Here is a 17112-nt window from a genome sequence, read left to right on the forward strand (position 1 = left end):
GTAAGGTTTCCCAGATTTCCTCAGTCCAAAGCTGGAGCCTCTCGATGGTATAGTTCCACCCACGGACATGGCCACCCTGGACCTTCTTGGCTGTGTCATTCACTTCTCCCATCGAGAGATCTTCACCTAGTGCGAGGTTAATATCTCTGTCTCCAGCCCTAAGGTACCGAACTTTCTTGAGTTTGTCTGTTCAGCGGGCCATCAGATAATCCTTGAGAAAGCCAGGAATACCTTAGTTCACAGTCTGAGGGGTGGATGGAGTGGATTTAGGAGTAGGAATCAAGGAGTTGAAACATCCCGTGTGAATGGGGGTGCTAGGATTAGGGTTAGGGCCACCAGGGTTCGAAGGGCCATCAGAAAGTGGATGGTTTGAGAAGGGGATGGTCCATGTAAGAGGAATACCTGAGATGGACGGGAAGCCCAGTGGGGCGGAGACATGGGGGAGCTGGGGGAGCGACGCATCAAAGCAGGGAGAAGATTGTAGACAAGAGCCTAACAGGTTCAGGGTCGCTGGGGAAAGAGGGGGGCAATCCAACCCGGGGACATCGTCGATATGCATGGAGGTTGAGGGATGGGGCACAAATGTACCAGGTTGACCCGGTGCGGAGGTTGAGGTTGACAGAGGTAGCCGAGTATCAACGAATGGTCCCGGACTTGACACGGCGCGATGGTGTAGCCTGTTGACCTCGTGGTGATGAGGGTTCATCGAGATATACGGCTTGTCCATATCCACGGTAATCGAAAGTAAACAGAGTAACGACTGGCAAGAAAAAAGAGGGACTCGGGAAGAGAGGGCACCAGGTAAACCGCTAATTAGGCAGGTAGAATCGGAGTAGGCCCGATGAGTCTTGAGGTCTTAGCCCAGATCGTCAGACGTCAGGCGACAGTGCCCCAGAACCGCCATGGATACCTCCCACAGTGCTCAGCTAGGGTCTCCTCCATCGCCAGCTAGGGTCTCCTCCATCGCCAGCTAGGGTTTTGAGCTCCGAGGAATTATCAAGGCATTTCTTCCTTTGACCTTTTGTTGTATCCCTTTCTTGTCCAATTTCAGTTTCTATTTAGTTGACATTTTATGTCATCTCCTCTTTTTCCTGACAATTTGTTCCTATTTGTCTCTCCTATCATCTTCTCTATGTTTTATAATTCCTTGCCAAGGACACTCTAATTCTAACCAAGGTTGCAATATGTGTGAGTATCCTCCTCAAACCCGGGCCTAGGCGAATACAAAGGCCTCTACTAGCTACTATTGGGAGTTCACCACTTGGTTTGCTCGAGAAAGGTGGATGTTGCAAAATAGGAAGCACAAGTTAAGCGTATATTTATATTAGACATAGAGGTGGAGAAGAATGTTGGGTAGTGGCTTCATGACATGGGAAAACATGCTCTAGACAAATACAATACATGCACACAATGGATTTTTATTAGTATATAAACACTATAATGGACAAAGTTTTTGTTAAAATAAATGAAGCATAAGAGTAAATTCATTTGTGTATATATTCCTTGCAGTGATAGGTCAACAAGTTAGATAACAGAGTTTCAGTGTTAGTTAAGTAATTGCCCAACTTGGACTTCCACAATAGTGAAGGAAATGATCAAGTTCTAACTTGTACCGAGCTACATACTCCTCATGGTTAAGTATGATATTGTTTATAATGCTTTTCCTCCTTTGTAGAATTTATAGAGTAAGATAGCCTTACAATGAAATACTCTTGTATTTTATATTCTAGCTATTTAGATAAATGCATGTTCAAACACTCAGTTAAGTATTTTGAAACTGACTTTAAACTTATTTCTAGACTTATAATTTTGTCACAAAATATAAACTTCTAAAATTTGTTTTGGTCAATAACACTATAATAATAATAATAGAATACACATTTAAAAAAAATATTATTAAGCATAATTGATAAAATTACTTTTATTTTAAAGATTTACCTCATTTTAACACTTTGAAATAATATAAATTATTCAAATTTCCCACTCTACAAACATATAAATTCTCATATTTTCCGTACTCCTAAGATATACTCAATTGAATAAAGGGCACAAGCAATTCAAACTCGATACAGAAACCTTTGGTAAATCTCTGTGATAAAGTATTGTTGAGTGCACTAAGATGGGTTTTGAATCTTACAATGTAGTGATAATGATGGCCTTGAATCAAGGAAATTTTAAATTAAAGATGTTGCAGTGTGAATTTGAATTTATATTTTAATATTTAAAAGGTATGACGCAAGTTAATGAAAATATATTTGAATGTATATGGAGTTAATTTAGAAGGTAATATTTTTATTTTATTTTGTTAAATCCGATATAGATATATTTTAATAGGGATTTACTGAAGTCCGAGAGGGATCAAATATTTTGACATAAAAAATCTCAAAAGATTTAATCTTTCTAGACACTTGATAAATTTATGGTTAACATATATATATGAATTTTCATTCTTTAAATTGCATATTTGAATGCATAAATGGATACAAGTTCTTGAAAATTTCCTTGGACACTTAGATTGTGTAGACTACACAACTAAAAATTGCAATTCTAACGAATCATTGCTAGATTGCAGACAAAATTGACCAAAAAAATATACGTAAAAATGAGACAAAATGCAAAATAGTGAGACTCTTTGAAAAGTTTTAAAATGTTCTAACCATAATAATTTATTGTTTTCTAGTGCTTTACAAATCCATCTTAACCACAGATCTAGTAAGCATCTAGAGGAATCAAAATTCTTGAGGTGCAAACTTGTAAAAAGATTTGCACCTTAGATTTGACCCCTCAACTTTTTATAGATTTGACCCCTTTTAATGTTCAATAAGACTAATATGCTTATCAGACCTTAAGAAAGTAAGAGATTAAGTGAGATTCTTTCACATTTTATTTTTTCGATCGAAAAGAAGGTAGAGAATATTCTTGGATCACCATAGTTTTGTTGACTTAACAAGTCAAGAAGGTTCATAGTGTGAGAAAGATTTTGAAAATTAGAATAGATGTGAGTGAAGAGTGGGCAATCCAAGAGAAGATGCTTTTCATCTTCAACCCTCTTAGTATCACAAAGGTGACAGACTCTTTCGTCCCAAGGTGTTTTGAGAATTGATCAATGCTCGCTTTCACTTTGAAGCTCATGAGAATTAGTTATTATCTTCGCAATATTCATTTTCTTTTTGAGAAGAATCTTCGGCGAAAATCACATAGAAATATTTTTGCCGACGCGTTTCGAACCAACCAGTGTAGTTCATCGTCAGGACAAGTTGAATGAGCAGATCTTGCTATGCATTATAAATAGATTGGGCAGAATGTCCAATGACCAAATTTCCAGATCAGGTAACAGCTAAAATGATAACAACTAGATTGACCAGGGAACGGCTAGTTAGACCATGAAGGGCATAATTTATTTAATTAAGAAAGTTCAGTTATTAATTTCTTAATAAATGGACCATTTTTATAATTGCAAATATATGTTAGAATAAGCGATTTAATATATTATAATAAAATAAATCAAGTCATAGAGAATAGTTGATTATATTTTAATTAAATATAAGTTAATTATATTCTAAATAGAATATAAGTTAAGGGACATTTAAATCTTAAATTAAGAAAATAAATGAATAAATTAATTGGTTACCAAAGATGTTTATAAATATTAGTTAGTTGAATAAAAATAGAATAATCTATAAATAGTTATTTCTATTTTAAAATAAAAGCTAAAGGACCTATATTTATGAATACATATTATTTTAAAATAAAAGCTAAAGGACCTATATTTATGAATACATATTAAAATAAATAGATTAGTATCATATTTGAAATCAAAGAATATCCCTATAAAAATATTAGAGAGATTACAATATAGATTATTAAAGGTAAAAATAGTAAAAAAATAAAAATAAATAAATAACTAAATAAATTAAAAAAATTATATAATAATAATAAAAAATAAAAAAAATAAAAACAAAAATAAAATAAAATAAATAAAAAAATAAAAATAAAACAAATAATAATTATAATAATAATAATAATAATAATAATAATTTATTTATTTGATTTTATTATTATTATTATTATATATAATAATAATAATAATAATTAATTTATTTATTTATTTGATTTTATTATTATTATTATTAGTTTTTATTTTTTATTTATTTATTTTATTTTATTTTATTTATTTATTATTATTATTATTATAATTTTTTTAATTAATTAATTAATTATTTTTTATTTTTATTTTTATTTTTTACTATTTTTACTCTTAATAATCTATATTGTAATCTCTCTAATATTTTTATAGGGATACTCTTTGACTTTAAATATGATACTAATCTATTTATTTTAATATATATTCATAAATATAGGTCCTTTAGCTTTTATTTTAAAATAGAAATAACTATTTATAGATTATTCTATTTTTATTCAACTAACTAATATTTATAAACATCTTTGATAACCAATTAATTTATTCATTTATTTTCTTAATTTAAGATTTAAATGTCCCTTAACTTATATTTTATTTAGAATATAATTAACTTGTATTTAATTAAAATATAATCAACTATTCTCTATGACTTGATTTATTTTATTATAATATATTAACTCGCTTATTCTAAAATATATTTGCAATTATAAAAATGGTCAATTTATTAAGAAATTAATAACTGAACTTTCTTAATTAAATAAATTATGCTCTTCATGGTCTAACTAGCCGTTCCCTGGTCAATCTAGCTGTTATCATTTTAGCCGTTACCTGATCTGGAAATTTGGTCGTTGGACATTCTACCCGATCTATTTATAATGCATAGCAAGATCTGCTCATTCAACTTGTCCTGACGATGAACCACACTGGTTGGTCCGAAACACGTCGACAAAAATATTTCTATGTGATTTTCGCCGAAGATTCTTCTCAATATTGATATGGATCACAGAAGCCTAAATTCTCTAATTCATTTTCTTCTTAGCATTGGTCAAGACATATATATATATATATATATATATATATTATCATTTTTTAAATTTCTTTTTTTAATGCATGGATAGATTCAATACCTTTAAAATCCCTTTTTAACACTTGGATTGTGTAGATGACAAAGCTTAAACTTGCAATTCCAACAAATATTTGTTGGAATCCATAAAATTGATAGAAAAATATACCTTAAAAAGGGCCAAGATGTAGAATAGTTGTTGGTTGTGTGTTATACATGGGAGGGGGTGATAGCTCTCCCTGTTCGTTGCGCAGGGCACAGCGCCCCGAGGAATTTTTTTTTGGACCCTATATTAGGTGGGCGGACCTACCTATTGTATTGTGCATGGTTTTCGCACATGGTTTTGGGCATGATGGTTTTCCTCCCATGGTATTTTGTAGATATGGTCAAGGGAACTACAATTATGTTCTAATCTAGGGTTAATGGATACTTCAATATGTATATATATTTATTGTAACATTGAAAGGAATATAATGAAAAATCAATCTGGTAGTCCCGGTTTTGGGATCCAGGGGAAAATATCTGTGTATATTTTTTTTGTATTTTATGCTCTTGCCATTCTTTATTTTTTGTTTTTAGATTTCGTATGCAGGTAATTTTTGTACGGGGTTAAAACCTATATTTGGTATCAAAGTTGTTTTGGCTTCAAGGGGGCACCTTTGTTGCTGAGGGGTTTTGCTCGGGTCTGTGATAAACCCTGTTCAGTGGGAGATCTGCGGGATCGATTCTTGTGGTGAGAGAAGATGGCAAGCAGTGGAAAGATAAAGATCGAGAAATTTAATGGTTAGAGTTTTGAGTTGTGGAAACTCAAGATGGAGGATTTGTAGGTGGATAAAGATCAGTGGAACACGGCAGATCCGTGTATTAAACAAATGGAAATGTCAGTTGAAGACTAGGTGAAGTTAGATCATAAGGCAAAGAGCACAATACGCTTGTGTATCTCAGATTCAATATTTTTGAATGTATCAAGGGAAGCTTCAGTGAAGGCTTTGTGGGACAAGTTAGGGACTTTGTACCAATCTAAGTCTCTGGTGAATAAACTGTTCCTACAGAAAAAATTGTATAACTTGAGGATGAAGGATGGAGACTCGGTGACATAGCATTTGAATGCATTTAATACTATGGTAAACTAGTTGTTATCTGTTTATAAAAATTTCAGATGAAGATAAGTGCATTAGTTTGTTGTGTTCTCTACCAGATTCATGGGATAGTATGGTTGTTGCAATAGGAAGCAATGCAACTGCCTTGCCGTGATGAAATAGTCTCATCCTTGCTGTCGAAGGAGATGAGACGGAAAAATACAGAGGGCCATAATGGTGATGCTTTGTCTATATGAGGACGGTCCAAAAATAGAAACAAAATTAAATCCTTGAGTGGGAGATCTAAAGGTGTGCTGGAAATGCGGAAAGGAAGGGAACTTCAAAAAGGACTATAGATCTAAATCTCTTGAAAAAGGAAAGGGATCTGATGATGCTCCTTTTGCAGAAGAAAAAACCACCTTAGATGAAGGTGGGGATGTGTAATTGGCTTCTTCTTCAAGTACACATGTAGATCATGAGGGATGGTTGATTTACTCAGGTTCGTTCTTTCACTTCACTCCCCACAGGGAGTGGGTATGTGAGTATGATAAATATGATGGTGTTGATGTCTTCTTAGGGGATGATAGGAAGGCTAGAATAATTATTCGCAGAAAAGTCAAGTTGAAGTTGCAAGGTGGAAGGATTAGAACACTTCCAGGTGTTCTGCATATTACTGCATTGTCCAGAAATCTGATTTTTGTAAGCAAGTTGGATGATGCAGGTGTAAAAACAGTGCTCTAGAAAGATACCTACAAGATGTTCCGGGGAGCACTGGTATTGATGCGGGGAGTTCAGATTGGAACATTGAACAAGCTTCAGGGTAGCACTATTATTGGTGGGTGAAACAATTATTTGGTTCCTGAAAGTGGAGCAAAAAATCTAGTTGTCTCTGGAGAATAGACCATGCTATGGCATCAAAGACTTGGAAATATTGGAGAGAAGGGACTTTGAATACTTCATGGTAATGGTATTTTTTTTCCCAGGAAAAAGACATAATTTTATTAATGAAAACAAAATTACCTGTTGAACTGGCTAAAATGCCGCATCATCAAGTCAAAGACCAAATGATAAACATAAACAAGCAGCAAAATCAAGATAATATACATGATAGGAGAAAGCTAAGCTTTTCGCCCCTTCTTTTCTTAACCCTTCACCATTCCCCTTGGGATAGCACCGAAGAGACAAGAGTGAGATGGTTCCCCGCATCCACTTTGATGTTGTCCTTGTCTGAGTCTAAGTTATCTGATGAGTGAATGCGCTTATTCCCATTGATGTCCCCCTCGTCAGGGATCAAGTCGACCTGCACCCTATGATTCCTAGCTTCTGATGGGTCTTGAGGGGTTCCCCCTTGTGTTTCAGGTTCCATTGGATTCTGACTTTTCCCTTGTGGGGATGGTTCATCCCCAGCTTCATCCTCCTCCTCTTCAGGTTTTGGTGGGGGATATTGCCATCCTTTGGGTTTTTTCCCTAGATTCTTTTTCCTTCTAGTATCCTTTTTGGCTTCTGGACACAAGTTGTGTAAATGCCCTATTTGTCTACAATTCCTACATCTGAAAGCTGTGTTCTCATAATCCAAAATCTGTGTCCAAATTCGCTTGTTGTGGATTAGTCAGATGCTGTCCGGAAGGCCTTTGCTGAGGTCTACCTCAACACATATGCGTGCATAAGTGAATACCCTTTCCTCTATTCTTTGGGAGTCCATCTTTATGAACTGCCCAAAACTGTTGCCAATGCCAGCTAGAACTATGTCCTCCCAGAAATGAAGGGGGAGATTGTGCATTCAGACCTAGACTGGAATTCTAGAGATGACCATGGTGTTTGCGTCAAATTCAGGGAACCAAGGAGTGGTGAATAGGCCGGTTGAACCCCAGAACCATGGTCCTTCCAGTAATATTTTGTCTCTAGTTTTAGAAGTTGGGAATTTTACAATAAAGAAACCTTTTGAGATGAGGTGAATATCGCAATCTAATGACTAGTTTGTTAAAATCCAGTGGAAGAGCTCTACTGGTTTAGGCCATAAGCAGTTAAAACGACAAATAATTGCCAGGGATTCATAAGAGGCGCATTGCTCATCAGTTTCTGGCATATCTATGTTTAATTCTGGGGTGTAGTTCAGCTGCTCCACTATATATGGGCTTGGAGTGTTTCCTGTCTATTTGGATGGTTCAGAGGCTGTCTTTTTCCCCTACAGAATGTTCTTGAATGATAGTCCCCCATTTGCGTGCTTCTGTTTTGATCCTGAGCCTATCTGTGTGCTGCCTCCCAAACCTGTTTTTCCCTTGGTTGCAGCCCCCCTGCGTAATCTCAGGTTGAGTGTAATGGTGGAATCAGCATGAATATGATACACCGTCAAGGGCTGGTGGTCCTGTAGTATTTTGCCTTCAAACATCAAGTTTTGTGAATGGCCAGGGTATCTATATTTCCCCATGATGCTTTGCTTCAGATCTAATACTTTGTCTGTATTTTTGACCCAGAGTAAACCTGAAGACCCAGCGGGAGTTTTTAAAAAAATTTGGAAACAGTTTGGGTTTACCTGGTTCCCAGGTCCCATCTGAACTATCTAGTGCGAGGAGACAACTTCCCCTTTAATGGCAGAGACCATCCGCGCAGCAGGGGGAAGATCGATCGTCGCCAAAGGTCGGACCGAATAGAGTATATTGGGCCTAACAGAGCGGGTGTATGCCAGAAACCCCTCTTCCCAGCACAAACAGACCGACAGCTTCATGGGAGACCCTGGCCTGCGCGTGGAAGGGCATTGGTTCAGGCCGTCTGCCGCCACAGAGTTCACAGAAGCAGTAACCACCTAGAGGACGAAGGAACCGACATGCCAACAAACAGGCTTCCAGAACAGGTAGAGCATCCGACCAAAATCCATTCCCAAAACTCTAAAACCACCCTGGGCCCGCCATAGATCCCCTTGCAGCCTGCCTTGGGAAAGAAATAACCGAGCCCGTCTGTCTGTGCAGTTGTTGAGCAAAACCCCAACTGGGTTCACCTCCTGAGTTCAAAACCATCCAAAGTTAGCTGTCTGCCACAGTCGCCAGGGAATCAAAACCATCTGGGTCATCAAGCAGCTACACCTGGATAACCTGGGGGGGCAGACCGTGGGAAGCCCTGGGGTAATTCGGGAGTAGTAACCGTGCAAGCCTGTCCCAGCCCTTGCCTCCATGAATGGGGGTCTTCATGTCTATTCTTTGGGCCATCCAAGGAACCAAAAATGGCTACCGAATCCAGAAAATCATTCACGCGTAGGAAAAACCCAAGCTCCATGTTTTCTCCTTTCCCTGATCTTAACGTTATTCAGAGGATGAATCACATTCATGGTAATGGTATGTTAGAAGGTATGTCAAATTTCTCTCTGGATTTTGATTTCTGTGAAAATTTTGTATATGGGAAGCAAAATTAGGTGAGTTTTCCCTTTGGTGCTAAGAAGGCGAAATAGATATTAGAGCTTGTGCACAGTGATGTGTTTGGACCTGTGTTGGTTCCATCACTGGGTAAGTCTCTGTACTATTTATTGTTCATAAATGACTTCTCAAGGAATACATGGATATATTTCCTTAGGAAGAAATATGAAGTATTTGACAGGTTTAAAGAATTTAAGGCTCTGGTGGAAAACCAGAGAGAGAAGAAGATAAAGGTTCTGAGGACAGATAATGGTGGAGAGTTTTGCAAGAAGGAATTTGAAGATTTCTCTAAGAAGTGTGGTATAGAACGACAAAAGACTAATCCATACACACCTCAGCGAAATGGAGTTGCAGAAAGAATGAATAAGACGCTGATGGAAAAGGTAAGAAGCATGATTAGTGGTGCCGGGTTAGGACAAGAATTCTAGGCAGAAGCAGTGGAGACCACTATTACCTCGTCAACATATCACCTTAATTAGTGTTGGAGGATAAGTCTCCACAAGAGGTATGGACTGGGAAGAAACCATCTCTTTCACATCTGAGGGTATTTGGCTGTGATGCATATGTACATGTTCCAAAGGAGAAAAGAACCAAGTTGGATAGTAAATCTGAAAGGTGCATTTTTATTGGGTATAAGGATGGTTTAAAAGGTTATAAGCTTTGGAACCTAGAAAAAAGAAAGGTTATGTACAACCGCGATGTGGTGTTTATACAGGTGAAAGATGTTATTAAACATGAAGTCTACCAAAGGAACCTGAGAAGATAGAGTTTGAGCGAAAGGAGGAGGAATCATACTTTACAATAGAAGAGGAATCACCAGATGAAGAGCCACAAACTCCAGTTGTGAGAAGACTAGTTCGAGAAAGAAGGCAACCAAAAAGGTATAGTCCAATTGCTTTCTGTTCAAATTTTCTTGTATCTATTACTGATGATGATCCAAAAAATGTTAGGGAAGTAGTAGATTCAGAGGATGGAAAATTCTGGAAAGAGGCCATGGTTGATGAAATGGCATCTTTGCACAAAAATGAGGCTTGGGATCTGGTGGAATTGCTGACTGGAAGGAAACCCATTGGTAGAAAATGGGTGTTTAAGAAGAAGATGAATGTAGAAGGCAAGGTGGAGAAATACAAAGCTCGGTTGGTAGCAAAATGTTATTCTTGGGAATTAATTTTGGTGATGTTTTTTCTGTTGTTTCCAAGGTAGATTCTATTATATTACTTTTATCTGTTGCTGCTACTTTTGATTTTGAGGTAAAACAAATGGATGTGAAGACACCATTTTTAACCTCAAGGCTTTGTGTTGAAGGGTAAGAAAGAACTGGTATGCAGGTTAAAAATGTCGCTGTATGGGTTAAAACAGTCACCAAGGATGTGGTATCAAAAATTTGATACATATATACGGGGACTTGACTTCACTAGAAGCAAAGGAGATCAATGTGTGTATTTTAAATTAATTGGTGACTGTGTTATTTATTTGGTCTTGTATGTGGATGATATGTTGATTGGAAATAACAAAGAAATTATCCAGGTATTGAAGACTCAATTGTCCTCCAAATTCGACATGAAAGATATTGGTGCTGCAAACTATATTTTGGGCATGGAAATTAAACGAGATCGGGCAAAAAGGAAGCTTTGGTTAAACTAGAGGAAGTATGTTGAGAAAATATTGTAGAGGTTTAATATGCAGGATAGTAAACCGGTGAAGGTTCCTATTCTTGTAGGTGTAAAGTTATCTGTTGAACAATGTCCCAAGAAACAAGAAGAGGAAGAGTACATGTCTCATGTTCCATATGCAAGTGCAGTCGGTAGCGTGATGTATGCAATGGTATGTACTAGACCAAACATTGCACATGCAGTGGGAGTATTTAGCAAGTTTATGTCAAAACTATGGAAGGAGCATTGTACAAAAGTGAAGTGGGTTTTCAGGTATTTGCGTGGCACTACTGATTATGGTCTGTGCTACCAAGGAAGACCAGGATTGGATAGCGTTTTGGACATCCGTGGATTTGTTGATGCAAACTGGGCTGGAGATCTATATCAGAGAAGAACTACAATCGATATGCATTTAACCTGTTTGTAGGTGTAATCAGTTGGAAAGACAGTCTATACTGTCACTTTCAACTACAGAGGCTGAATACATGGCGACCACTCATGCAAGTAAGGAAGTAGTTTGGTTGTAGAGATTGTGTTCAAGTATGGGCTTGGTACAACGGGCTATAAGGATAGACTGTGACAACCAAAGTGCAATTTTTTTGGCAAAGAACTTTGCTGGTCATTCAAAGACAAAGCACATTGATGATTAATATCACTTTGTGATGGATATGGCGGAGGAAAAAAAGTTGTTGTTGGTAAAGGTGGACACTTTGAAGAATGCTGCAGATGTATTGACGCAGTCTATGAGCATTGAGAAGTTTTCTTGGTGTAGAGAAACAATGGGCATTGCAGAGCTGGACCAATAACTAAGCTCTCCTATGGGCCCTCGTGGAAAGAAAACAACAAGTGGGAAAATGTTGGGTGTGTGTTATATTCTTTCCACGATTAGCCCCCCGTGTTTGTTGCACTGGGCGCAACAGGGGGGTCGGCGGTAGCCCCCCTCTACGGGGTCTGGGGGGGGTGCCTCAGGATTTTTTTTTTGGACCCGATATTAGGTGGGCAGACCTAACTATGGTATTATGAGTGGTTTTCACATATGGTTTTGGGCATGATGATTTTCTGCCCATGGTGTTTTGTAGATCCGATCAAGGGAACTATGATTATGCTCTAATCCAGGTTAATGGATTGGGGTTTATGGATGCTTCGACATGTATATATATGTATTGTAACATTGAAAGGAATATAATGAAAAATCAGTCTAATAGTCTCGGTTTTGGGATTGAGGAGAAAATCTATGTGTATATTTGTTTTATGTTTTATGCTCTCACCGTTGTTTATTTTTTGTTTTTAGAATTTGTATGCAGGTAATTTCTATATGGAATTAAAACCTACAATAGTAAAGACTACTTGAAATATTTTAATCATAATATTATTTATTTATTTATTTTTAATTTCTTTATCTAATATATACATAATTTTTTAAAGCCATATATAATCTATACATAGTTGACATTGAAATATTTTAGTTGTGAACCACATTGTCCACATGAAAATGTTTTTTTATTATTGTTAATATATTTTTAAACACACGTAAATGTTTTTTTTTTTTGTGAATTAAAAGTTGTATTACCTTCTAATAAATCCATTACATGTTCACAAAGATATTTATCTTAGTCATTTTCAGGGGAATACCAACCAAATCCAATATCAAGGGACAAGTTGTCCCAAAATTTACATGAAAAATAAATAACCTAAGATTGACAATGTCAATACTTTTATTGCTTTCACGGTAAAAGAACCCATGAATGACAATGGATTTAAATGAGGGTTCTTTTTTCCTTTTTCTCTTACGCACATCAATCCATTCTAAGGAGTTACTGGGAACAAATGTGGAGGATACAATAACTTCATTTCCTTGGTCCAGTTCCAAACCTGGATGTTTTGCTACTTTTGTTGCTTCCTTATCAATGTCCAATTGATCTTATTCATGAAAACATGTCTGGCCACTCATTGAAGAAGAAAAAACCATAGTTGTATATTGTGTGTTTCCATTTGAGGGATGGAACTTGAAATCTACATGATGAGATGTCCCTGCATGTGGTTGAGCTGAGGCTAAAGGACTCGTTTTAGCTATAGAAGTTTTTTGTTGCTGCATATTTTCTAGCTTGTGAGATGAATAATTATTAACTCATTTTGGTACTTTTGGATCTTGTCATCCTTCTGAATTGATCCTGGAATATGGAGGAGAGTGCCCTTGAGAAGAGGGACATCCATTCTGAATATGACCAGGTTGGTGACAAATCCTACAACAAAATGTTGTATTTTCATAGTTCATTGGTCGCTAAAGGATAAGGTCATTCTACCCAAGGAGGATTTTGTCAGGCAACCCTTTGTGATGATTGATTTCAGCATTTATTCGAGAAAATATTAGTATACCCTTCTCCAACCTTTCTATGTCTCCTTTAATGGACCAACCAAGTGAGTTTCCCACATCAGCTAAGGTGTTTAGATGAAGCAATAAGGGGCAAATTTGGGATTCTTACCCAAACTGGAGTGATTGTAGTTTGTAGAGAAAGTGGGTTAAAATCAATAAACCAAGTTATGAAGAAAATCCCAGCACAACCCCAAAACCAAGGGCCTTCATCAAAACCCTTTTGACAATCCTTAAGATTTTTAAAATACACCACAAAAAACCTTTCGAGCAAAAAAGATATGTATTTGGAGACCATGTATGATGTACCCATTCCCAGAGTGCAAATGTAGTAGACCATAATCCATTAAATCAACAGATAATGGAATGTGTCAAATAATACATGAAACCATACTCAGATTGAAGATGATACACTTTAATGGTTGGAATGCTTTCTACCTAATCCACTATGAAGGCTGACCCTGAGAATTCCTTTGGGAATCATCTATGTAGGATTTAGCTTGAGGGTATCCTTAAATAATTTGGGTTGGAAGGAATATAATGCACCCCAGCCTTTGGCTCCCCTTCTTAGTCTTAAACCTAAATGAATCAAGGCATCCTTGGTTATGCCATACTTGTTGAGTGATTTTAGATCATGAAGCTTCCTATCTTAATGTAGGAGTCGAATGCTACCATATGGGATTACCATCCAATCTTGTATCCTATTTGCGAGTGAGACAACAATATTTCTGGCTTTGACTTACAAACAAAGGGAAACCCTTGAGAATGGTCTTATAAATTTTGTGAAATTTTCTGGATATGGGAAAATAGTCTCATCATGGAGGTAGGAAGAGCTCTGTCATGGAAGAGGATTCCCATTTTTTCTAGATCTGGAGGAAGGAATGCTTTATTCAAAGCCTCCTCTAACAACTCTACCTTCCACTCCTATAGATTCTTCTCAGTGTTCACATGGTGGAACCAACATTCACTTATGTAGTGACAAGCATCAAAGTGGCTAGTATTCTTCTGGTCAGCCTTGGTGACAACTAGGGTTGCAAAGTGCTTCATACTGATATTCTTTCTTCTTTCACTGATGATCAAAAGCTCCACTCATTAGACAAAAAGATGCTCTTTAGTAGGAATAGAGGCGAGGTCATTAAGCATGTGATGGCACACATCCACCACTACCTCCTTTGCCCAGATTCCAGATCCACTTACCATTGTTCTCCACCAATTTGTAAACATAATATTGTTGTAAGTAGGCCATTGACTGTGATTTGATGGTCATTTCAGTGTGGGCTTCACAGGATACAATGACCCATGGAAATTTCGTTTATGATAACAATTGCTTGGATCAGGTCTCTTCTTATAAATATTTGGGTATTAACATTCCTTATCAGCTCAACTGGAATTACAACATTGAGAAATGAAATATTGGAGGCTGGAAATCTTATTATGAGCTTGAAAACAATTGTAAGGTTTCTGACCTTTGTATTTGGAGTAAAAAAAGGTTCCTCTTTAGAACCTCGTTACCCCTGTTGTCTCATACGGTTGTGAAGTCAGGGGTTGCAATATATCCAGAGAGTCATGGTGAAAGATTGGGATGATTCAAAAGCAATTCATAACCTACAATCTCAAGATCAAGGGAAATACCCCCTATCCTATCCTCCTGATCGAAGCTAGTCTCTCCCCTATTGAAAGCATAGCTATGTTTAAGTATCTAATGTATAAGAAGAAGATTTACAACATGGAATCCAAGAGACTTCCTAAAATTTCTTTTAACTTTAGTCAAAAACCCCACCTTCGCCTCAAGTGTGGGTGGCATAAGGATGCCCAATCTTGGCTCAGCCATTGGGGGATAAATGAGGAGATCATCCTAGGAAGCAAGGATAGTGTCAAAGGTACTATCATCTCTAAATTTAAGGTCAAGCTATGGGACAATAAGGAGATGGAGGGTAAAAGAAAGCTAAGATATTATGAGGTGATCAACCTCACCCTTAAGAACCAAAATTATATTTCTATTTTGACTAGCTCAAAGAAAAAGATGAACATCACTAAGATTAGAACTAATTCTCATGAACTTCGAAGTGAAATCAGACGGTGGTCTACTCCCAAGACTCCCTGGAGCAATAGAATTTGTCAGCTTTGCGATACTAAGAGGGTGGAGGATGAAAAATACTTTCTTGTAGATTGTCTAACCCTTACTCACATCTGATCTCATTTCCCTAACATCTGTCACACATCCAATCTTCTTGTCTTTTTAATTCAGCCCAACTATAGTGATCTTGGTGCACTTCTTTCCCTTCTTTTTGAGCACATAAATAAGGTTCTAAAGAATTACAATTAGATTCTTCTTCTTCTTAAGGTCTAGTAGACCGTATTGGTCTTAATGGACGTTAATCATCATCATCATTATCAATATCTAATAATAATAAAGGTGAGGGAAAAAACAAAGGAAGAAAAATATTAGTAGATCACAAGGGAAAAAAGGAAAAAAAAGGAAGATATAGGGGATAAGAGATGATCATGAAGAGAAAGCGGGAATTCAATTCCTATTTAACTTCCAACCATCGCCCCTATTGAGATTATTTGAATGCTTCTGAATTTCAATGGTCTCCCTTATAAATTCACATTTTTTAATTTTTTTTTAATTGTATATAATATACACATATTTGACATTAAAATATTTTACTTTAACATGGACATTGAAATAATTTATTTCTAAATGACATTGTCACATTAAAATGTTTTTCTTGTTATCAATATATTTTTAAGTACACTTAAATGCTACTTAACCTTATATATTGAAATAATATTGAAATATGTTATTTATCACTTGTGTTGAATTTTTTATTATTATTATTATTAATATTTTTTAAATAGCACATATCATTTCTATATTAAGAATTGAATGAATTACACCTCCCTCAATTTTATTAGGAAGATTTTATTTTATTTTATTTATTTATTTATTCTCTATGGCTATTGAAATATTTTGTTAAGATGGATATTAAAATAATTTTTTATTCTCTCTATATATTATAAGTTGATATTCAAATAGATTAGCTAACATGGATATTCAAATAATTTATAATAGTTTATGTAATTTTCTATTAAGAATATAAGATATGTACATCTTTCTCAAGTTCAAAATGAACATATAAGATTTGTTTTTTTAATTATTTTATATGGACATTCAAATATTTTATTTATGATTTAGACACTGAATACTTTTATCATATTTTATATTTAGTTGTAATATCAAACATGAAAGTAAAATTATTGATATTTTATAATGATTTTAATTAAAATAAATCAAATATATATATTCATTTTTTTATTATAATTAATATTATATTTTATTTAAAAAATATTCTATTTTTATTTAAAAAAATATATATAATAGATAAAAAAAAATTTCCGAATTTACACATCTCTTGCATTAAATTAAATTGTAAAATATATCTATAAACACAATCAATCATACAATACAATAGTTATGAATCTAATCCAATAAATTAACACGATCAACCCTAGAATACCATAGTTATGAATGTAATCCAATAAATTAACAAAATTATTTTAGGGATCGTTTATCTAATAAAATTAAAGAGGAACGAAGCAAAGTCTTGTGGCGGG

The sequence above is a fragment of the Pinus tabuliformis genome, chromosome 6 (assembly GCF_031772625.1).
Source record: "Pinus tabuliformis cultivar Carrire ecotype Pingquan chromosome 6, CPIR1, whole genome shotgun sequence".
Classification (NCBI taxonomy): domain Eukaryota; kingdom Viridiplantae; phylum Streptophyta; class Pinopsida; order Pinales; family Pinaceae; genus Pinus; species Pinus tabuliformis.